Source organism: Ambystoma mexicanum, chromosome 8 (assembly GCF_040938575.1).
Source record: "Ambystoma mexicanum isolate Mex_15411 chromosome 8, UKY_AmexF1_1, whole genome shotgun sequence".
Taxonomy (NCBI): Eukaryota; Metazoa; Chordata; class Amphibia; order Caudata; family Ambystomatidae; genus Ambystoma; species Ambystoma mexicanum.
The window spans coordinates 499,670,322-499,694,892 of NC_090929.1; the positions used below are offsets into that span (position 1 = coordinate 499,670,322).

Below are 24,571 nucleotides of genomic sequence, written 5' to 3' on the forward strand. Positions count from 1 at the left end.
CTGATGGGCAACCCAGATTTCACACCAGGTCTCCAGCAAGGATATTGGGTGGGCTGGTCAGGGGCAGAAACAAGGCATCTGAAAGACTTGTACAAAGACGGCGCTCCACTGCTCTTCACAGATTGCCAGTTGAAATTCAATATAGAGGAAAATGAAAGCTATAGATATGCGCAAATTGGGCACTGGATTACCCACCCAATGGTGAAGAAGGCAGGCACGAGAACGCCATCAGGCTTAGAACTGTCGCTTCAAGAAGGCAACACGGCGAAGGGGGTCTCTAGACTCTACAAACTCCTCTCTAACAACCAGCCAACCGACCATCTCGCATACAAAATGAATTGGGAAAGAGATATGCAAGAGTCTCTAATGGAGGAGGAATGGTACCAAACATGGGCATGTGCACACAGCACCTCCAGATGCACCACAATAAAGGAATCTGCGTACAAATTGTGCCTCAGATGGTATATGTCCCCGAACCGCATTCACAAAATTACAAAGTCTTACTCACCAAACTGTTGGAGGAACTGAGGTGAGAAGGGAGACCTGTTCCACATGTGGTGGAGGTGTCCTAAAGCAGTTGCCTACTGGAAGGAAATATTAAGCTACATAAAAGACATTTCAGGGGTGGATCTGCCGAGATCTCCGAAGACAATTCTCTTAGGAGTCCCTATAGAAGGGAAATACGCAATGTCAGGAGCGACGCCCACATTTATCACCAATCTACTATCAGCCGCCAGAATGACTCTTGCACAAAATTGGAAAAACAAAGAAGGCCCAATCTCAGCATGCTGGTGGGTTAATATCTAGGGGGTGATGGCTATGGAGAAGATATGCGCCATCAGCACTGGTAAATACCTAAGATTCTTAACTACATGGAATCCATTTCATGAACATATACGGGACAGAGAAGCCCATTTCTTCAAATCCTGTTTGCTCCGAAACACACATGTGACTTGAACTCCCCCAAAAAACAAAGACAATGAGACGCTAATGTTAAGAGGGGGAAGAAAACTTTTAAAAAGTCTAGAATCTGAAATGTAAAATAATACTTACAGTTGGGGGCTGGTGGGGAGAGGCACTTATAGAGGTTGAGAGGTTTATAAAAAGAAGTGGGCAAGTATGGGAGGAGGGAGGGAGAGAATTGGGAAATTTTCGGAGGTAATGTGAACTCTAATGATCCGCAAGACATAAACATAAGTAAAATGTACTGCATAAGAGTTCAATGTTGTCAAATGCTATGTTGTAATCGCTTATATGCCTTCGAACCAAAAATAAACATGGTTTAAAAAAAAAAAAGAAAAAAAAAAAAGAAACGACGATCAAAAGGGATCCAAGTCAGACGTGCGTAATATCTGAAGTGCTGAAGATTGAACACAGTGTACTTTAGCGCACCATACCCACATTGCTCTCCATTTTATTAAAGACAAACCAGTACAAATATTGTTTTTAAAAAACACAAACAGTTGATTGATAATTGGAACCGTTGCTAGCAGGGTCACTAGCTAGTTTATGTTTAACTGTAAATGTAGCGAGGTTCGGAAGGGACTGTATGTACTCTGATGAACATACAAGTAGTAAAACAGATTATATTGTGCGTTTGCCTGTCTCAGGGGCAACATGCTCGCCTTGGAAGCAAGATGACACGGAGTAACACAGGTTCGATCCCCGGGTCCGTGCTTAGAAACCTCTGGGTATTAAGCACGTTATAAATAACATATCATATCTTCTTGGGAGTGGATAGGTCCACAGAAGTAGGTAACAGCCACGCAAGAAGAAGCCCCTCCCATCACAACCATAATACCTATTGCTAATCTCAGACATCTCTCCTTGACAAGCAAGGCTACTCATCACTGGCAGTAATGGTACCCATACTGGTAGTTTTGGATTACTTTGTTTTATTACTTACGTTTGTTGCCATCCATCTCCAGCCATTTCAATGCCAGTTTTAACCAAGTTAAAATAAAAACAGACGTGAAGGAAAGCAGCCATTACTGAACCTACTTGGTCACTAAGTTTTGCCATTCGAAGACAAACCGCTCAAACCATTTCATTGTAATTTGGTTCCACCGACATTAAAACGTAGATCCAGCTTGAGCTTTCTATTGGAATGCATTGGACAGGAGGAATAATGTTAAGGGTCACAACATGATAGTGTTCATGTTTAACTAAAAGGGAGTGTAAAACATTGGTCACCCCCTCCAAATGAGGATCAACATGTGCTATGCATAAGTGCACTGGTCTTAAATTTGTGATCAATATTTTAGAAAATGCATTAGCAATGGGTGCATTTCCTTCAAGTTTGAGCCAGTGGATGTTGCTAAGAGGTTCTAGCCCAATAATCATCTTCTGTAACTTGTCTGCATCTTTAAATGTGTGGCATTGTGGTAATTGTGGAATAATTAACTCCAGCCCGTTGGACATTAGGGATTTTCCCTATGATGGCCTTAGTCAAAAAGGAATACCATAAATTGTTTTTAAAAAATGCCTTCACAATCATTTTGAGAAAGACACCTGTATGATCTTTCTGTAATTTAGCTTCATCACTTGAGCAAATCTTCAGGTACTGTGAGCAATTCCTTTTAGGAAAGCCAATTGTGAAACACTCCCCACAAGTTTGACAACATCATCCACACTCAAAAAGCGACTTGTGGTAAAGGAATTTGAAATACTATTTACTTGTTCTGAAAAGAAAATCCAAATTTTATTCACCAAACGGACTACAGTGGCGATGAAGTGAAATTAAATTTCAAAACAAATGATAAAAGGAACTCGGATGAACGAAATAGGAAAGAGAAAATTGCACATCCCAGAAAGTTGGAGGAAAGTCAACACAGTTTAAAAGCCAGGCAGACATTTTCTATAGCAAGTCTCCCTTTTTCCCTCTGCATTCACGCTACAAACTATTTACTTTGTTTATGTTATAGAATGCATCACCCCCTTTTCAAAATATTTTTGTTCCACTAAAGATGGTCTGTGAGGCTACACTGGCTTCTTCCAAGTTGGTTCTGTGCCCTCATAGTTAGGGCTCCCTAAAACAAACGCACTAATCCAAATGTGGATATTCCAAGAGGGAGCACTGCAACACGGAGAAAGCTCTTTCCCTGTAGGTCTGACAGGAATTATCAATGTGCCAATACATAAAGACTAAAACAATACAAAATAAACAGCAAACATCACTAAAGTAGGCTAAATTGGCATATTAACTTTAAAACCATACAAGAATAAACAGTCCATGAGGAGGATCATTTCACTTATGAGACATTCAGTCTATAATAATCAACTCAAATGTGGCATTTATACAGAATGTCCCTCATGAAACCCCTTTAAAAAGGGAAAAAAAGCATTGAAGAATATTTTGAGTGAACTAAAACATTTGCCCTGCTGTTGTCAAAGTTCATGGTCTGGGATTCCAATTGGGAGCAAATTAATGTATGTACTGTACATACTTTATGGAGCAAATTAATTATGTACCTTTCAATTATTCAGTAGAATACGCCAAACCCACTTCCAAAGAGCAGGCTATTTCCAGAGTGCAGCCAAGTAAGTTTGGAAAGATTTTGGGCCCCCTTTACCTCCCAATCCTTGTCAAGTCCTCATCCTCCCTCACCTTTCTGCAATTCTGTTAGTCCGATCCAGTCCAGTGATCTGCAAGGATCAGGTTGTACAGCAAACTGAGTTGTTCTCCCAAAGCTGTCTGGGTCCATCCACCTGCCACCAGTTAGCCTAACTAGGTAACTGCAGCTCAGGAAAGTGGTTGGAAAGGGGTGATGAAAATGAATATTATTTCCAAAGGAGCCCAACAACCCGATAAGAGGGATCCAGTCTACACAAAGTCCACGGAATCCACAAATGTTTACTTGCAGGGCTCAATGCTTGGACAGCAGTCTCATGGCTGTATTCACTGCAGGGAACTGGAGACTGAACGCCACCCTAGAACAGAGGTATCTTTAGGGCCACCCACATATTCCTACTATAGAACTGTAGTAAGGGGCCATCCAGTGCAGACCTTTGGGCATAGTGGTGATAACATTTTTGGCTTGAAGCCTCAAAGAGCCCCTCCCCGCTCATCATGTTTTACTGTAGCATAAAGTGCTATAAAAGCCAAAGGGGTGTAATCAGCCCTACCGATAAGGCATGTATCAGCCACTTTTATTCCCTGAAAATAGGCAAATACTCCCCAAAAATCAAAATAGGTTGTACAAATACTCCCAACCAAAAATAGAAAACAGACGCATACAACCTTGTGCCCCTGCTTTCACCCACAGCTTCATGTATGTCAAAGGTACCCGATATGTAGGTGAGGAAATCCAAATTCAGCAATCAGGAGCTAACGGTCCTAGCAGAGCAGGTGGTGGCCCATTCGGAGGAGCTCTATGGGTCACAACAATGCAATACCTCCCAGCAGCATAGGAATGCTATCTGGGCAACTGTAAGGGCCATAGTAGTGGCTGTAGGCCATATTCCACAAGACAATGACGACAGTAAAAAGAGGTGGAACAGCCTCAAGGGACGAGTCTGCACCCTAATTTCCAACCACCGCAGAGGGAGACAGCTGTCACAAGTGGAGGAACAGTAGACCGTCTACAGCTGACCCCATGGGAGGAGATGGTCCGCAGCATCCTCCAGATGGTGGACCAGGAGGGTATGGATTCGGCAGAGGTCAGAGCCTGCAGCCAGGGAGAGCCTGGTGAGTACATGAGTGAATGATGGGCCCATTGCAGAACAACCCTAATAGCATGAAGGCCTACACAAACTGTCATGCATCAGGCAACAGCAACCCTGACAATGCATGACCCATCCATGTGACACTGCAGGCCATTAACATTATGAGTAATGGAACCCGTGATTCCCCCCTTAAGTTCCAACTAAGTAGGATGACGAGGGCAAGACGTACAAAAATCCACCATCGAACTGCAAGTAACAAGGATTGTAACACATCTGCATTACACATCACAACCACCCCTTGCCTGCACATCGATCACCCATGCACAGACACCACAGCAAGCATGGTACCAAATATGTAGTACATGTCAAGCAAAGAACACCGCTGGACAGGCGTCTCCAACAACCACTGCAACTGACCAGTAGCTGCAAGGCCCCCATGGAGGCAATGTCCAACCGCTCTATCCTACATGTGCACACCTGACCCTGTAGGTCAGTGAAGCACATGACTGCATGGTCCAAGCAAGGCACAACCCCCACACTGACCATATGCATGCACATCAATCCTGTAAACTGCTATATTGTCAGTCACATTAAGTATGCCCTTCCCGCCCCCGAAGGCCTAGCACCCTGTGACACCATAGTACACAGGACACTACATAAAAACACAACACATTTCTATCAAGGTATTGACGCACACTTTCATGTCTCCCAACAGAGACCCGATACACCCAGGAACCCTCCGACTGTGCCAGTAACTCGGGCTCACCAGCAGATGAAAGCACTACTAAGCCCACAGGCCATAGCTCAGACAGGAGGGCGTACGGGGGGTGGAGGGTCTTGTGGCGGGTGAGTGGGTCTGGGTGTGTGTCACAAAAACAAACTCCAAGGGGACAGTACCATCCACCTCCATAGCCACAATTTAACCGCCTACTCAGGCCATTACAGAGGCTGCAGCTCCACCCACAACAGGGGCACCCCTCCCCCACCACTGCTGAGGACTGCGGAGTACAACACACCAGCCTGAGTGCTGACAACATCCAGGCATGTGCCCAGCCCACTGCAACCGTGCAGTCTGCCTCCTACAACTGAAGTCCTGCATGTTCGCCTGCGAGACACATCTCACCGGAATCCTCCCCCCTGCGCAGCCTCTCACCCATGTTGTCCTCCCCCCTTGTCATCTCGCGGTGCCCTCCACTTCAAGCACTCAAAGGACACAGATTACGATGCAGGGCAGGCAGGCCGGGCATTCGGCAATCAGAGTATGGGCCCCTAACACATATCCTGAGCTGGTGCAGGGCCCCACATTGCAAGCCATTTGAGAGCAGCTGGATAGAATCGAGGAACACACAGGAGCATCACACAGGAGCAATTGTTCCATCCGCAGGCCATGCACAACGTGGTCGCGGGCCTCCAGGTGGGTGGCCACATCCATTGACAGGCTGTGCCGGAATACAGTGCACTCAAATGCAAGCAACGCCCTCATCAGCCAGAGTGTGAGGGAGCTTGTTGAACAAATCTCAGTCTTACGCAAGACCATGGCCAGGGGCATCAATGTCACTATGCAACACCTCCGGGGGAAGTGAGCGGGTTAGTTCCGTGTCAGCCACCCCTGCCGAGTGATCAGTGGCCAGCACACCGCCCAGGCGCTCACAGAGCTGCACGTCTCGTGCTCCCCTGCCCACACAAAAATGAGACAAGAGGAAGCACTAATGGTTCAGCACATGGGACAGACCCAGGGTGTGGGTGTGGGGTGGGTGATGAGCTGGGGGATCAGGGTTTGTTGATTTGAAAATTAATCACCGTTGAGTCTAGACAATATGTACAGTGTTTATTCAATGGTGTTGATACATGTGCATGCAGTGAATCATCAAGGATGTCAGAGGTGCATGTGTGCCAAGTCAAAAAGTTGAGGTCCTTGCAGACCATTCGTCCTTCCCTCACCTCCCCACGTGTGTCCCGAGGTGCTCTGTATTCACCTGCAACCTCTTCCTCATCTGGAGGCATTTGTATGGTCCTTCGTATATGCACATGAGGTGCAGCACTGCACATAGGACTACGATTTTAACCACTTTCTCAGGGCTGTACATGAGTGCACCACCTGTGTGGTAGATGCACCTGAATCTAGCCTTCAGCAGTCTGAAATTACGCTCAACGCATGTCGTGGGCCTCCGATGGGCCTCATTAGGCAGCCTTCTGTGGTGTACCAGGGTTCCTCACAGGTGTCATCAGCCAGGGTAACTGGGGATAGCCTAAGCCACCTACAAGAAAGTGTATGTACAGTGTTGAACATGGCAGTTTGTCGAGGTACACGTATATGGGCCTAGTGTGCCTATGTGTGCTCATCTGTGCATGTGGATGACGCACCTTGCATCAAATGTGGTGGAGGGGTATTGCCTACAGAGTGCACTTTCAGTCATTCACAGTGTATGCAACATCATCCATCATGTGCGTGTCTATGGGCGGATGTCACCCATGCAGTTGGCACTATGAAGATGGTGGTAGGCCATGTACCGCCCTAGGACCATGCAGTGGCAGGGAATGGCTTTGACAGGTGCCTTGCTTGGTGGAACAGATTGTGTTCTGCTACCTTGCATGCAAGGATGTCCTGTGGAGTCATCTGAGGTCAGTATGTGTACTGGGGTAAGTCAGTCTTGGCAATCGCCTGTTCAGTGCTTTCTTGTAGTTGGCTCACACTTCTCATTCCATTCTCCATGTGTGTCACTGTGCTAGATCTTTGTCAGATTGACTAGTACTACTTACACACAAGCCAGGTACGCTGTCCTGTGTGTGTCCATGTACTCTGGTAGGGTGCTGTTCCCCAGTATCATGGCATCATGTGTGGCACCAGGGTATCAGGCACACCAGTGGCCGATTGTGAGGTTGGCATTGCATTGTCATTTGGGCATTAATGGAATGGAATGGTTACCAAACCAGTATGCCTGCTCCATTCTCTGGGTTTGGACACCAAGGCCATGTGCGCAATTCACTGCCGTTATGGTTTTGGGGAACTGGGCAATAGCATAGAAAGGTGCCTTTGCTGCATGCACCTGCCCATGGCTGGTGAGCATGGAGTTATGCTGATGGGCATGCCTGATGAACACCTCCAGGACTTGCTCCAGCACCTTTGAGAAATGTATCTGGGACATCCCATGCAGCGTCCCAACAGCATGCTGGAATACATCGTGGCACAGACGTGTAGGACAATATATACTAAACAAGTATGATGCCCTATGGAAATGAAACATCCATAAATGTGTTTCATAAATAGCATGAGGAGTAGAGAGTGTATCCTTTTATAAAATGTATAGATAAAACATCTCTAAACATACAATATCTCTAAACAAACAATGACTAAGATAACAATTCATTTTTCTCAACAATAATAATTATTGAAAAAGTTTTTTGTGCAAACATCTCAAAACAAGTGAGACAACAATTCGTTTTCTCAGAAATAATTGATTTTGGAAAAGGTGTTTGTACAAATTGCATTTATGATTGCCTAGTTTCTAAATCATGCAAGTCCACCATTGTGCATCAACTATAGGTGCCCAAACTTATTTTAACAATATTCTTTCGTTACTGGACTTCCTTTTTCATAGTTTCGACTTGACACCAATTGGTTAATTCTTTCAAAACCACAGGTCAACGTCCTCTTCAGGATTAGCTGACTTTAGCCCAGTAGCTATTCAAGGGCATTAACAATACTTAAATACAAAAAATGACAATGCCACAATGCTTAAAACACTTAAAAAACAATCTCTTATTCATCATACCCATCTTACTTTTCACACACGGGGAGCAAAAACTAAATTTCGTTGCTCAAACCCAATTTAAAGGGATCCAACGACCTCCATATATAGTTGGTAAACAAATTACAACCTCAAAAAGTGGTACACTTAGTCCCAAATGTCTTCATACTGAACAAGCGCAAACTCCCAGTAGACACTCCAAACTAGCTCATTCTGAACCTTTAAAGTCCACTAAGGCCAGTAAAGTATAGTCATTGCCATTGAACCACCAACCAGATTCACATTAGCGTGGGTTAACTAAACCAATCCCATCCAATATAGAACAGTGGGCTTTCTTATTTATTTGTAGAACCAAAAGGACTACAGATGGCAAAAAACTTTAGGAATCTCTTTTTTAGACCATCCTTTTCTTTGTTCGGTATTATGGCTGATGCCACGGTGTAAAACAATTCAAAGTTCTAAATATGTTTCTAAATCACCAGCCTCCGAATCATCATTTATATTTTCTTTGTGAAACATCGGAAAATTAAGCTTGTCAAGCCTATTCCGCAAACTTTCCTTAGCATAGAAGACAATTGGTTCGTATACATTACCTAATCATTAAGGCCACATTTCAGTGAGCTTCTACTTCGTTACTTGCAAAGCTTTTTTCATTTGCAAAACTACATAATAAAGTTGATTTAGAGTTCCCATATTCTTAATACTTCCCAAGTTGTGTATACTGAGGCCAAAAGAAGCAATTACCTTAATTTGCACGATTTTATATTTTTCTGATTCATCGCCTCTTAGATAGAAATTGCACATGCATGCTTTTAAACCTTGCTGCTCGCGGTATTTATTCTGTCTGCATGTCTGAATAAAGGAAACCATAAAATATGCGTTTAGGTTCTCTCCATCTATTTAGTATGGGAGATATACACTAAGCCGAGTCCAAAAGCCGTTACCTTAGTGTGAGTTAAATTCCTCCATGGCTCTTGGTCGTACTCTTCCCATGTACCGATGCAACGCGGTTTAAGAGAAGCTGCAAATTCAGCCCCGTTAGTACCGCGTGATACTGGGCAGGAGAGCAGCGTGGAAAAACCTGTTGCAGCGTACTAACTTCACTTCCGTGGTGAGCAGCTTACCTTTTATCTGCCCAATCAAGTTGCCGTGTTGGGCATGTACGTCACCGTAATCCTAGAGCTGGGCAACAAGCGCCTCTTTTGAATAAACATGGTAAGGGAACTAAAACCTGTCAACTGTCTAAAGGGTACCTCAAGTCTACGAAAGTAAACAAAATATGTATATACCAATATCTATCCCGAGATCAATTCATATAACCAACATTATTCCCAAAAATAGTATACAGATGCCGTGTTATACATGTACATCCCAATGATCATAGAGTCTGGGACAGAAATATAAATAGGACTATCTTTAATCATAATGTATAAAAAAGGATACCACAATTATACAAAGTAAGCAATATATATATCTTTAAATCCAGGGATCAGTTTGTATACTCAGTGTTAGTCCCAAACTTATATATGAAATTTTATCAAATTTGTAATGCTTGTATAGATCTGAATTGACTCGCAGGTCTATATGTCAGTTCCACTCTTCCTGTGAATTAAGGCCATCAGTATAGCTCCGGGTATGATAAATCACTGTTGAGTCTAGACATGATATGATAGGTATGATAAATCCACCATTGCTCCCTTTGTGACAACCTATTAGCAATGTTTGATGAATCTGTACCTACTACTTTCTCTATAGCCACCATCTCAAAGCATCTGGGCTATGATTGTATTCAAGATGGTGTGCCGCAAGGGGTGCCTTCAGTTGTTTATTCCTAATCTTGGATCTATGCTCAGTGATTCTTAATTTGACTGGACGAGACGTCTTTCCAATGTATGTTTTTTTGCAGGGACACAATAGCATAGATAACATTGCTACTTTTACACGTAGTGTGATCCCTCAACATCTGTTTCCTTTTGTTAATTGTAACATTAGTTCAATCTACAGTTGGAGCACAATTGCAACAACCATCGCAGGGATAATATCCAAGAATAGCTGGCATTCCCCATGTGGCTGTGATAGATGGTTGTTTATCTTGTCTCGTGTTCCATTCTGCTTTGCAGATCCAATTTTTTCATGTTTTTGAGTAGCCATTGTAGGAAGATTTAATTGGAGTAAATGCCAATGCGTGGCTATGATCTTCTTTATTTTATTATGTGGTGTATTATATGTTAATGCACATACAAGTCGAGGGTCTGTGTTCGCTATCCTTCTTAGATAATAGTTCCTTCCAATGTTGATGTCTAGCTCTTTTCCTCGAGTTTCTTAGTAGCTTAGTATGATAGATACTGTGTTTCTAGATACATCTGTAGGGTCATGGCTTCCCACCATTTAGAGATCTCCTTTTTCTTTATCCTTTCCAATTTATCAAGTTTTTGTTGCACTGTAAGACTTGCTGGTAGACATATCATTGGTAATACCAGTTGTTGTCTTTTCTTGATCAAACAGGATTAGCGCTGCTGCCATCCGTTTTGCTTCCACCTGGTCTGCCATATCTTAGGTTACACTAATAGCGTAAAAAGATGTGGTAAATGTAAAATGTGTAATTATGTCTCCAAAGACTCTCCGATTAGTGCCAAAGGAAAACAATGGAAATACAAGCAGAAAATAACGAGTCTTATGAAGTTTGTAGTCTATGCAATTACATGCAGTTGTGGGTTACATTATAAAGGATCCACCATTGGTCCACTCAAACTGCGCATTCTGCAACACTACAAAGCCATAAAAAATGGAGATCAGACATACTCTCTGGTGCTACATTTTGGTGAAAAGCGTAACAAAAATACATCAGAGATGAGTTTTGTGGGTCTAGCACACATACCACAACACAAAAGGTTGGGCAACAGAGAATTTAAGTTACGCCAACTAGAAGCCAAGTTAATCTGTAAATTTGACACCTTAAAACCTAATGGCCTGAATGTAAAGCCTGGGTTATATGTCTTTTTATATGACTAAATATGTACGATCAGCTTGATAGCCATTCATTTTAGCTTTCTTTTTGTTCTTTATACTATTGCAACTATAGCTAATTTGAGTCATTTTTGCCACCTATGCTTCTTAAATCCCAAATGCACATGTTCAATACCATTATACACGAGATGCCAAAAGACTTTCTATGATAATCTCTGATGTGAACACAAGACACCTTTTACATTGTTTTTATGTCAACTAAATATGCATTGATCCTATACTTTTTAATCATGGTTTCATGAATCTTTATATATATGTATCACCTTGCACTTTAACATTGAACCAATTGCACGTGTCACTTTACATGGCTAGTTGGCCTTTCACAAGAATTTGTTACCTCTAGAATGGATAATCCAGGAATATGCTGCTAAATTCTGACATGCCTGTTGCATGATGTTAAGAGATAGGGAGACATGACATGGAGATGCATTTAAATCTCCCTAGGGTGTGAATCCTGTGCACTAATTCCCCCAGGATATAGTACTCCCAGACAAGCATATTTTCAGATCAAGGGACATATTTGGACATTTGTCCAAGTAGGCCACTTAGGCTTTCTCTACATTGCATTAGCACTTTAGAAAGACTTTGTCCACCATCAGTACTGTATTGCCCAGTTTGGGCTGTTGGGTATTTGCACACTTTTTTCAAAACATGCACCTTTATTCCATGCATGCACTTACACTTTTGGGCGAGCCAGGTATCAGCTGGTCTAATATGCACTGCTCAATGTGCTACAGTGCATTGAGATGAATTTGCTACACTATTGTGGGGTTCTCTCTCTCTACGTATTACATAGGCGGGCATTGTCAGAGTTTGGCTGTAGCAACTGCATCGTTTTTTTGCACTCCTTGCGGAGAACTTTTTCTCACGTGGTGAGGCAACAAATATTGTACTTGCGCACTGGCGCGATATCTCGTAATCAAGTAGGTACTTTTTATCCACGAAAGGCCATGGAGTGTTTCACTCCCCCTGTACTTGCTGGTTGCGCGCATCAGCCTACTATTAAGTTGGCCCATTAGTGTTCGATTTTTGAACACTTACACTTAAGTCTTAAGACAACATAGACATTCCAAGATGGTGGATTCACCACCATGCTAAACCATAGAGTTTGTCTCCAGCAAATTTAGACAGGTAATCGCGTGTCGCGTAAGCAGGAGGTGCCCATCTCACGGCCTGCGAGGTAACAAACACGAGAATACACTAGTTGGGAACAACTACAAGCCTGAGGAAGCTCGCGAGTAGAGCGGAACGCGTGGCGTTTTTCCACCCGTTGGGGTGAGTTCTGCTTTACACCTGGTCTGACCAGGAATTGTTTTGTATGCTTTTTAATAATGTTTTGCACTACTTGTGATTAATAAAGTAATTTTAAACTTAGTAAATGGTCGGGAGTGCTTGGGCAATTCTTGGCTGAAGCTGGAGCTAATATCCTGCATCTTTACCGAGCATTTTCCTGAATCTTTGGAGCCTAGCCCGCTCCAGCCCAACAGCACCAGCTCAATAATGAGGTAGAGAGCAGTCTAGGAGCCAACAACAATATATATATTGCTAACTTTGTATAATTGTGGTATCCTTTTTTTTTATATATTATGATTAAAGATAGTCCTATTTCTATCTCTGTCCCAGACTCTATGATCATTGGGATGTACATGTATAACACGGCATCTGCATGCTATTTTTGGGAATAATGTTGGTTATATGAATTGATCTCGGGATAGATATTGGTATATACATATTTTGTTTACTTTCGTAGCCTTGAGGTACCCTTTACACATTAGAAGTTGACACGTAGGTTTTAGCCCCACTACTATGTTTATTCAAAAGAGTCGCTCGTTGCCCGACTCTAGGATTACGGTGACATACGTGCCCAACACGGCAACTTGATTGGGCAGACGACAAAAGGTAAGCTGCTTACCACGGAAGTGAAATTAATACGCTGCAACAGGTTTTTCCATGCTGCTCTTCTGCGCAGTATCATGGGATGAGTCCCCAACTAGGGGAGAGTTAACTTGACCACCATCAATTTCCCACCGAGGTCGCCGTTTAGGAATCCCCAGTTCACACGGGTATGGAAAAGGGTGCCTTCAATGGGTGGGAAGCGGCAGGGTGCCGCAAACTACGTGACATGTTCTCGGGTCAGGACATTAAATCCTTTGCATAATGCATGCAGGACTTTGGGCTAGATGAGGGGGAAAGGTATTGCTACTCTCAACTGACGCACTGGCTTATGAACCCAATGGTTATGGTCAGCGGCCACCAGGGATCTCACGCCCCTTTGAGCGGTTCTTAACGATGGACACGGGCATTTGGTAGGAGTGTTATATGGAATTATAGCAGAAGGGGCAAGGAACCAGTCATGGCACTATATGGAGCAGTGGGAAACTGAAGTGGGGAAGCCGCAACTTTGGACTCTGTTATGGGCAGATATCTACAACCTCACGCAGGCCATCCAGATTCAGGAGATGTGGGTTAAGATAATGGTCCAATAGCAGTGGAGAGGAAGTGGAGGACATTGGGTGCACCCCCTGACAAACTGGCCTGCAGCCTGCTCCAAAGGCAGTACAGACCGTGTCCTCGCCAAGAAGAGAGCCTACAACCAAGCCTGCACCTCTGCGGCGTCTAACTCGGCCAAATGTTTCAAAATCTGCAAGGAGCTGGCCAATCCAGCTGCAGTCTACCTCTCCTGTGCCCTGCCAGGCCGTCTGCAAGGCCTTGGCCTCTCATTTCACTATTAAAACTCCTGTACACCCTCTCTTCCTCCACCTTCTGTTCTTCGTCTACCACTCATGGCCAGTCTGAGGCCATCTCTCCTACTTTCTCGTCTTTTCCCCTGTTCACCCCCAACAATGTTTCTAGACAAGTCAGATCTATGAAAGTCTTGTCAAAGCAGGTTGTCCCCTGCTCACCTAGAATCAAAGACCACATTGACTCCGTTGCTCCAGCCTTGGACGATTTCTGCAATCACTCCTTTGCCACTTAAACTTCCCCTACCCCCTTAAACACTATTGTGCACCCCTTCCAAAAGAAGCTCTCGGACGATCCTTCCTCTCCGGCTAACTAAAAGTAAAAAGTACATTGTTACAGTGATGAACTCAACAGCCAAAAAAATCTGCTTCCTGGCCCAGCACAAACATTCTTTGACTCAACATTCACTCGCTTATTCACAGACAGCATTCACTCACTCACGAGAGGGTCAAGAGTGATTTTCCTATACATTTTATATCCCCCTGCACCTGTTCCAAATAGGCACAGGGAAATGTTTTTTTGCCCCTGTGCTTTGAAAAGTGCACCACTTTTGAAAATCAGGATTTACTTGAGAATGCCCCGAACGCGCTTCACCCTCTGCCTTGCCCAGTTGTGCATTTGGTGGGAAGAGCACCTCAATGTGCCCAACTATGATGCACATTTAAATGTCATTTATGCACGGTTCACCAACTTTTTGTCGCAAACTAAGTTAATGAGCATCCCATCAGTTGCACCAAACACGTTTTGAATATCGTGGCACGATGGTCTATCCCGACCCTACTAATCACTTCTTTATGCTGTACGTTCATTTAAAAGAGCGTGGTTCGAGGTGTCAGAGGGGAATGAGGGATGGGAAGGGACACGAGAAGGAAAGGGTGCATGGCGGTTTTACTGTTTCTGCAGTCATTAACCCCAGACTTGCTCATACGCAGGTTTTGGGTTAAATACTATTAGCTCTAGAGCAGATACTGTGACTGGAATCATTAGCCCCAGAGTACGTACTGTGCATGCCATCATTCAGGTATTCTGTCATATGTAAAGGATTAGCAGGTACTGTATCAAACGGCATTAGTTCCAGGGCAAGTACTGTGCCTGGAATCAGTATCCCAGATCCGGTACTGTCTCTCTAATTCTTTGCCCCAGGGCAGGTATTGCCAGATGTAGCTGATGAGCAGGAACATACTGTATCAGAAGTCATTAGCTGTTGTATCTGCACTCATTGGCTCCAGCCAGAGTATGTGATGGGCTTTTACCATTAGCGCTAGAGAAGGTAGTGTCTGGTAATATTCATCGGGGTGTTGTTTCTGTGTCTGCAACCATTAGACCTAGAACAGACACTGTGCCTGCAGTTATTAGCCACAGAAGAGTCATTAGACCGAGAGAAAGTACATAACCAGCACAGGTATGTGTGTGTGTATATATATTTCAATGTCACTTAGACCAGACCACGGTCTGTGTAGCTGCACAGGAGTTACTGCGTCTGCGAGCATTCCAGAGCCTTAACTGTACCGTAAATGAGCTTCGGAGCAGCTACTGTGTCTACGATACCAACAACAACAAGCTGCCCTGTGCTATTTCAAAACCAAATGTTTAGAAAGTCCCTTACTAATTTCAGCATGATGTGATAAGTACAATACAGCAACTGACAGCTTAAACCTCTTACTTCAAGGTGCATTTTCAGAGGTGGAAAAGGTATCCTTTTAGCAATAGAACAACAAAGTGGTGAGAACGATCTAAGTTAATGGATACTAAAATAAATGCATATAAAATTCACTGCAAGAGCGCACTCACCTGATGCTGACTGAAAACTGACAAGAAGCGTTTAGTAAAGGGAGGCCTTATAATGCATTCATTATCAATTGAAACACACGTATAAAGTCCCTAATCCCTATGAGACCCGATACAATTGTGTGTTCGTTTAAACGTTTACCGACACTTTCTAAAATGCCTTTAAGGCGCCATGACGTTTTTCACGTATTCAGAAATGCCGTTAAGTCGTCGTGACGTTTCCACGTAGGAAGAGAATCATGGAGGAAGGTGGGCTCCATGCCTTGTATGAGCGGGTATTTAAGTTGTATTGTGTATTTTATAAGGCGCTTATACATCTCGCAAGTGTTTCGAAGCGCCTGGTATATTTAGGTGCCGGTGGGTCTGTGTTAACTATTTTGATTTTGGTTGGAGCAACATCAGGTTTTTTGTGTATTCTTAGCTAGTATGGCATACCTGCCTGACCTCCGGGTTTAGATCGGAGATTACGGGGTTTTACGTTCTTCTTCGTGGAAGAGCGTAGTCTCCGGTTTTTCCGGCATCTGCTCTTTGTCTCCTCGCACCATCCCTCCTCCTCTCCTCTTGTTGTTCCGCTGCCGGTAATTCTGTGCAGTGCTCCCTTTACTGCTATTCAGAAGTTGTAGTGCCCGTTAAATGCGTGTGTAGCGGCAGCATCCAGAGATACTGGCCTTGTACGCGTCCTTTATTAAAAGCTTGACATCTAAAATGAATTCCGCTCCCGTGCACGTCCCTTATCAAGCAGAGAGATTTAAGAAAATTACAGTTATTCTGATAATAGCTAATGGGCCAAAAAGAAAGGATTGGAACAGTAAGAAGGTGACTGGTTAACAAAAAACGCTCAGGTTTCCAAGAGTGCCATCTGTTTTGTCTGCCTCGTCCTTCGTTTCGAGTGCCCTTTGCTATAGAGAAATGGAGCCATTATGATGCAGGCGTTTAGTGGGAGTCATTGATAAACGCATATCTAAAAGATAATGGGGGTGGGCAATGGCTGATTCATTGGGCTGGAAGAGGAAGCAGCGAAAGTAAATCTTCCACATCACTACCCCTTGCGAAAGTGTGGGCGTGGCCTTGCTGTGACCTAGATCTCTGCGTTTTTCATAATGTAATGTAGGCAGGTATGGTATTGTCCCCGGCACCCTCTTCTCTTACCCCACCCCCAACAGAAGTGATTTATGGCCGCGCATGCCGAGTGAATTTCAGGGCAGAGGGTTTTTTTGCAAATTTGGCTGCCAGCAAGTCAGGTTTATTGTTTGCAGAAGCGTACTTGTGTGTTTTCCATCTCCAAATGACAGTAGCTTTGTTGCTGTATTCACAGGCTTTCTACAAAACTGTACAGTGTATATGCCATCTTTCTTCACCCTTATCTGCGAAACATGGCTTTCACTGTTCGAACAGTAATTAACCCACCTAGTTGGAAATGAAGCCCCATGTCGATCCCATTTTTACTGCATTCTTGCTTCTTTTTCTGAACTGCTGCACAGGCTCACATGGGCTTGGATGCCTCTGGGGCTGCAGAGACTTCCTGCGCCGGGGGTGATATACAGGCCGCCACCGAAGCGGGGATGAGTGCGGCGGCAGCCTGGGGCTATGGATGAAGAGCAGCGACCGCAGGGGCGCTATGGCATGAAGTTCCCTTGCCATGATTTCGGTAACTTTGCTGCCTTTACGAGGTGAGGGGTTCTGATTTGAGCACTGCAGGGAAATGCGCCTAACCCTGCCGCTCAGTGCTGCCAGGCAGTGCGTTTAGCTGTACCCGCCTGTCCGTTTGTACCCAAAAGATGTCTGTGTGTGTTTCCCCCAGCATTACTTCCACTGTGTGTCTGTAGAGGACAGAGTTCCTTAATTTCCATGTTGTCTCACTGACAAGATGCCTGCATGTTCATGTATACTATGCTAGTATCCAGTGAAAATGCAGCTTCCTATGTAGTTTTACCAGCAATATACAGTGAAAATGCAGCCTCCTATGTAGTCTTACGAGCAATATACAGCGAAAATGCAGCCTCCTACGTAGTCTTACCAGCAAGATAACAATTGCTTATTTCACCTTTTAAATTAGCTATATTGTAGGCAGAGGTCTTCAATATGTGGGTGGCACAGCCACATGCCTGGGGCGGGCGCATGATCCAAGACAGCAAGAAAAGAGACACTTTTTGTTTGCCTCACTTAACTGTGAATGGCGAGCCACTGCCCCCCCCATACACATGCTCAGTGTGACGTGATGTGGGCGTGGCCACAAAACAGGAAATAAACACAGCCTAGATGTGTTCTTTCCTGCATTTGGATTGCGTGTCGTGGCTGTGCTGCTTCTGCTGGTGCCGCCTGCATCTAGCATTTAGACAATTTGTGGTTTTTATGTTATGTTATGTTAACTGGCATTTATATAGCCCTCTATATATCATTGGTATGGCCTCAAAGCGCTGGTTGGCTGAACGTCCTCGGGAACCGCAGTTCAGGTCAGTAGAGAGAGATGGTGTCATAGGGTGCGTGGGCACACCAGTTGTGTGCAGCTGGTGTAGTTGTCGGATGGAAGCTGCATCCTAGCATTAGGTGTGGTGTTGAAGATAATAGTTGGATGTGTTTGTAGTCTGGTGGTTGGACATCCAGACTGGGTTTGGCTGCGTTAGGCCTGAAGGAAGCTTATGTGAGCAGCTAGGCTGGAGTGTTATGGGATAGCTGCATTTTATTAGGGTGAGTTGTTCATGGGGTAGTGTTCGTATGTGAACAGCTATGCCGAATTAATCAGGGGTGTAGAGTGATGGTGTATAGAAGAGAGTAGGCGTAGTGAAGTGATAAGAGTGGTGGTTCATCTATAAAGCACCTGGGACCAGGCACGTGAACAAGGTGGCGGGGGAACACATCGAGACACTGACGCATAGTGACAGTGGGTTGGTCTTATGGTGGCCGGAGGGGGCATCCGGCTATATAACCGCGTGGGAATAAGAAAGTAGAGTACAACAGTGACGCATGGGCACGGTGGGCACATATGGTGACGAGAGGGTTGAGTGATACATTGGGATACAGCGACATCACGGGAATGGGGGTGAGGGAGCGCAGCGACATATGGACACACAGTGAGGGGGGGGTGGGATTACAGCGATGGGGTAGGACATATGGATGTACAACAACCGCATGGGAATAGGAAGGCAGGGTACACAGCCATGTGCATGGGGCACACGGGCTAGAAGGTAGGGAATTTCATCCATTCCGTCCATCCATCCGTTCCATCACTGCAACCATCCATTTCTTTTATTTCTTCAGCAACCATCCATTCCATCAGTGCATTAATCCATTTCTTCTTTTAATCATCCAATTTATCAATTCATTCAGTGCATCCATCAGTTTCTTCCATTTCTTCATCCATCAATGCCTTCTATCGCTTCCATCAATTCTCTTCCATTCTATCCGTCCTGTTCATCTATTTCTTCCATTCCATCCATCAATTCCATATACATACATTCCATTATTTCTGTATGCATCCATGCCCTCTGTTCCATCCATTTATTCCACATGTGTTCATCCTTTCCATTGATTCCATCAATTTCATCCATTCTGTCCATCCATCAATCTTATCTATTCACTTCATTTCATCATCCACCCCTTCCCATACACCCATCCAGTCTTTCCATACATTTCATGCATCCATCCATTCTATCCATTTTATCCATTCTATTTATCCGTTTCATCCCACTATTCCATCTATTCAATACATTCCGTCTATCCTATCCGGTCCATCCATCTTTCCCCATGCGAACCCCCCACCTAGACCAACCAAACAATGGCTAATAAACAGTTTAAAGCAACCTTCTGGCTTTTCCTACAGCACATGGCAATGAAATGGGGAAACCTGACAGAGGAGGCCACACTGCACACATCCCATGAGAGAAAGAAGGTAATGGCAGGTGGAATGCTAGGCAAGTAGCCTGTTAGATTTTCATGTAGTTGTAGATTAGAGCCTCAGTAATTATTGCATTAAGTATGGACAATTTTAAGTTGCTGATAATCTCTCCTTTTACATCTATCCTTATTTTCAAATTATTTAAAACATTTTTAATGTTGATTTCAGGGTCAGGCGACAATAAGGTGAGGTGCTGTTAATGTTAAAGGATATTTGTACCGCGCACTATAACCACCGGAGTGGTCCCCTGGCGCTCTGGCGACTCTGAAAAAGAAACTGGGAGGAGGGAGGGTTGAGTTAGTGGGAGTAAGCTGGAAAAGTGCAAGAGAGCCGTGATGTGCTGTTGGCGGCCTCAGCCCGGTGGGTCCGTTGGCTGGGCTTGGGGTGTTTTCTGTTCGGTAGCTGTTGTGCAAGTCTGTTTTTTGTACAACAGCTACCGAACAGTCTGTTTGGAGGGTGTAATCTATTTGCTAGGATTTAATGTAAATGTGTGCGTCTGTTAATTAGTGTGATCAGCCTATATGCCCCACATGTTGTAGGTTCCTTCCCTAGCTTGGGCAGTAGTACCACTTTCGCCTCCTCCATTGACGCTGTTATCCCTTCCCTTGTCCCAAACCCTTTAAACGAGGCTTCAATGCACGGGGCCAGGATGTCCCTGAAGGACTTATAGAATTCTGACGTAAAGCCATCGGGGCCCATGGCTTTATTAGGTGGCGGGAGTGAGGCGATTGCACTATGCACCTCCTCTCTAGATAGCCCCTTTTTCCAGATCCTCCCCCTTTAGGGCCATTATCTCCAGCCGGTTACATTTTCCAAGGTATTTGGCTTGGGACATTTGTCTGGGCTATCTGTTTGCTATACCTCCCCATAATATTTCACAAATGCCCCCTTGATTGATTTGAGGTCTGTTCCCCCTCCGCCTCCCCCTGCCATCTTCTTCATTTTGAAGATGATTCTTTCTTTTTCTTCTTTCCCTAACATTCTGGGCAGGAGTTTATCCATTCTGTTTGCCTTAATAATACTTCTGTTTGAGGTGCTTAAGGGCCTTCTCGGCTTTAGTGGATTGGATTGTTTCCAGTTGGTTTCTCCCGAGGGCTTTATCGTCATTTCCCTCATGATCATTTTCAGCCTATCCTCTATCTCGTCCTCCAATTTCCTGAGCTCCCTATCTATTCTTGCCTTTATCGCAATTATTTTTCCTCTAATAGCTTTAAAGGCATCCCACACTATATTTGGATTCACCTCCTGGGACTCGTTCATCTGAAAGTATGCAGTTTCCTCCGCAGGATTTCATCTTTGAATATGTATGTGTGGGTACCTCCATCTCCACAGAGCCACTACTTGTGTTAGTGTCACCGTAACTGGGGCATGGTCCAAGATGGTGATGGCCCCTAGCTCCCCTTCTGTCACTCTACCTAACAGGGGTTGAGAGACTTGCGCATAATCTATTCTCAATGCTGTCTTATGGACGTGGGAGTAAAAGGTGCATCCCCTGGAGCCCCCTCTTCTCCCTCCACGTGTCTACCAGTGACAGGGTGTCCATTCTCCCTTGTAGTTCCTTCAAAGGTTTAGTTTCGGTGTTTGAGATTCTCGCACTCCTGTTCCTTGCTGGGTACCACGCTAAATTGAAGTCCCCTGTGAGAATTATGTTCCCCTTGGCGAACCTTCTAGTTTATGCAACGTTGTTCATAAGAAGTGCTCTTGCCCTGTTTTGGGCGCATATATTGTTGCAAATGTTATCTTCCTCTTTTCCCCTCTCTGAAGGGTTAGTGCTATAAACCTGCCTGATGCGTCTCTAGTCATGCCCATGATATGATATGATATATGGCATTTGTAACGCGCCTATACACAAGTGTTTCAAGGCGCGACAAGGCAGGGAGGGGGAACAAGGCGAAGACAGACAACGATCCTACTAGGCCAGGTGTCATTTAGATCGCGCAAGTGCAGGGGTAGAGGGGAGAGAAAAAGGGGCAGGGGGAGAGAGGGAAGTGCAGGGTAAGTAGAATAAAAATAACATGTTAGGGCCAACTGGTGGCAAGTGCAAGGTAAGTGCAGACAAGTTCTGGGAAGGGGGGCTGTAGGGATACAGAGACAGTCCCGCAGTGCATGGGTTGCCAGGGAGGCAGTGCAAGTGGAGAGTGGCTGTACCAATGACCGAGGTCGGTGAGAGTGGCCCAGTTGCAGTTTCAGTGAAGAGTTTAGCATGGGGAGATGGAGAGAGAAAGCAGAAGCAAAGAGAAGGTTTTGAGGTGCTTCCGGAACCGGAGATGGTTCTCAAGTTTCAGAGAGGCAGGAAGGCTGTTCCAGAGGGAGGCCCCTGCCGCAGAGAGAGATCTACCCCCAGCTTGTTGCTTCGAGAAGCGGCTGACCCTGAGGGAGTTGGGGACGGATGTAACGCTCACCTGACTCCCACGGAGGCGCTGGCCTGGTTCGCGCTGTTGTGACCTCGTCTAAGGTGATGCGCAGGGGTCGGGACCGGGCCCCAAATCTGGCTTGTCTAACTCGCAGAAGTATCCTTCTGTAGGTGAAAATAGGGGGTTAACTGTCTGCGGGGTAATGCAATCGGCCTCCCACTTACCCCTCTCACCCTCCTCAAAACCCTTCTGTGCTTCCCTGTAGGGCTCACCTTAGGGTCTGGAAGGACGAGCTCTCCATCCTGCTTCTGATGCAGGGGCGTGTTGGTATCCAGTTACTTCACTGGATTTTCGGATTGGTGAGAACCAAACTTGCTTGGCTTCCAGGTAAGTTTTTGATAAGTGGTTCCCCTTGTGTCCATGCATTAATGTTCTAATGCTAGTGTCTTTTTCCCTATAGGGGCCGGGGTACGGAATGCCGGGGAACAGGCACCGACCCGAGATGAGGTGAAATCCTTGTGGAAATCAGGTAAGTCTTTAATGAGCGTCTTGGTAATGTCTTTTCATTCGCTCATTAACGCTGATGTCTTTTTCCCCTTAGGGGCCGGGGTCCGAAAATGCCTGGATGCGGCGCGGACCCGAAACGAAAAGGGAATGACCCAGCAGGTAAGTCTTAACATGGAGATTTAGCTTCCCTTTTCCCTTCTTTCTCTCACCTTCGTTATTGTCTTTTTCTCCCTACGCGCTTGGGGGCAACTGTGAATCCGGATGGTCGCTGCAGAACATGGAAGCGCCCTGTAAGATGAGTAGAATGAGGCGCTGCAGCGATCGATGTGATGTGCTTTTAAAAATGAATGTCTTCCTTTTCAGGATCGTCGGCGAAATGTCTCCGGGATGCAGATTTAGCAGGTAAGGCCTTTTCCTTCTTCTGTTCTCTTGTTCCCTTCCTTTGCAGGTGATTCAGGATGCTGGCAGGCGTGGCAGAAGTCAGGATGCAGGAGCAGACACGGTGAGCGTCCAGCTGCTAGATGCAGAACAACGCGAAGCATGTGTGGCTGATCGGGTGTGGTTTAAATAGCCTTGGAAGAAGATCCTAGAATGTGTCCTTCCTCCAATCGGGTATGTATCCTTCCCCGACCACGCCCGGGTGGTAAATGAGTCCCACAGGTAAAGTAGTTCCTTTCAGGCCTCAAGGAGCCCGGGTTCTGCAGCATGGTCTGCATCAGGTAAGTGCACCCAAACACTTTCATAATGAGCCTGGCGCCTATGGCGCCAGGACTGACGTTTTCTATGAGCATGGCGCCATAGGCGCCAGGACACTGTCCAAAGGGCCCCTATAAGGGGTTGCCGGGACCTTCCCCGGGGACTTGATGTCCGCTTTCGGGGACGCAGGGCCTGAGCCGGCTCCCCAGGAGCGGGCATCGTGACAGCACTCTCCCCTCCCAAGGTTGTTCCCTCTGGGGGTTTTGGTTTGTCTGGGAAGAGTCGGTGGAATTTCCTGACTAATCGAGGTGCATGCACATGGTCACTGGGTTCCCACGACCTCTCCTGAGGTCCGTACCCCTTCCAATCAATTAGGTAGAAAAGCTTTGACCTAAACATTTTTGAATCTAAAATGTTCCTCACTTCGAATTCGGGTTCCCCATCTATTTGAATAGGTTCTGGAGGTTTGAGCAGTCGGGTTCCGGGTACCACTGGTTTCAGAAGTGACACATGGAAAAACAGGCTTGATTCGCATATTAGTTGGTAAATCAAGTTTAACCGCTACTGGGTTAATTATTGCCGTAATAGAATAAGGTCCCAGATATTTTGGGTTAAAAGTTTGGGGCCCTTTGAGCGGTAAATGTCTGGTAGCTAACCACACTTGATCCCCAATCTGATACGGAGGTGCTTCACTCCGATGTAGGTCAGCATTCTCCTTGTATTTTCTCTTGGCTTGTTGTAAATGCGTGGTTGCCTCTTTGAAGGCTCGGGTAATTGTAGAATGCAGATGTTCTACTGTGGGCACTCCGAGGTTCTGAGGTGGTTTGAGGTTCGAGGGTGATGTCCAAACAAGGTATAAAAAGGACTATGGCCAGTTCCAGAGTGTACCGAATTATTATATGCATATTCGGCTATCCAAAGAATGTCTTTCCAGTTGCTTTCAGATTGCTGTAACATACACCGTAAGTACTGCTCAAGGGTCTGATTTGTCCTCTCAGTCTGACCATCGGTCTGAGGGTGGTGACTGGTCGATAATCTTACGTCGATTTGTGCCATTTGACAACATTTGCGCCAGAAGTGGGAAATTAATTGGCTTCCCCGGTCAGAGATTAGTATAGATGGGAATCCATGTAGCCGAACAATATTTT

At 45.2% G+C, this 24,571-nt stretch overlaps 1 protein-coding gene across 4 annotated transcripts in view; it reads right to left on the reverse strand.

Moving 5' to 3' along the window:
* NADK (NAD kinase) overlaps window positions 1-24,571 on the reverse strand; it is a 798,433-nt gene that overhangs the window by 612,705 nt on the left and 161,157 nt on the right. The window contains exon 1 of one of the 4 annotated variants that reach the window (XM_069610163.1): window positions 15,975-16,077. The exons of 2 other annotated variants lie outside the window; for them this stretch is intronic. The gene's annotated coding sequence lies outside the window, so the exon portion shown is untranslated. Of the gene's footprint in view, window positions 1-15,974; window positions 16,078-24,571 lie in introns of those variants that run through there. One more of the 4 variants, XM_069610160.1, reaches the window with a different exon arrangement.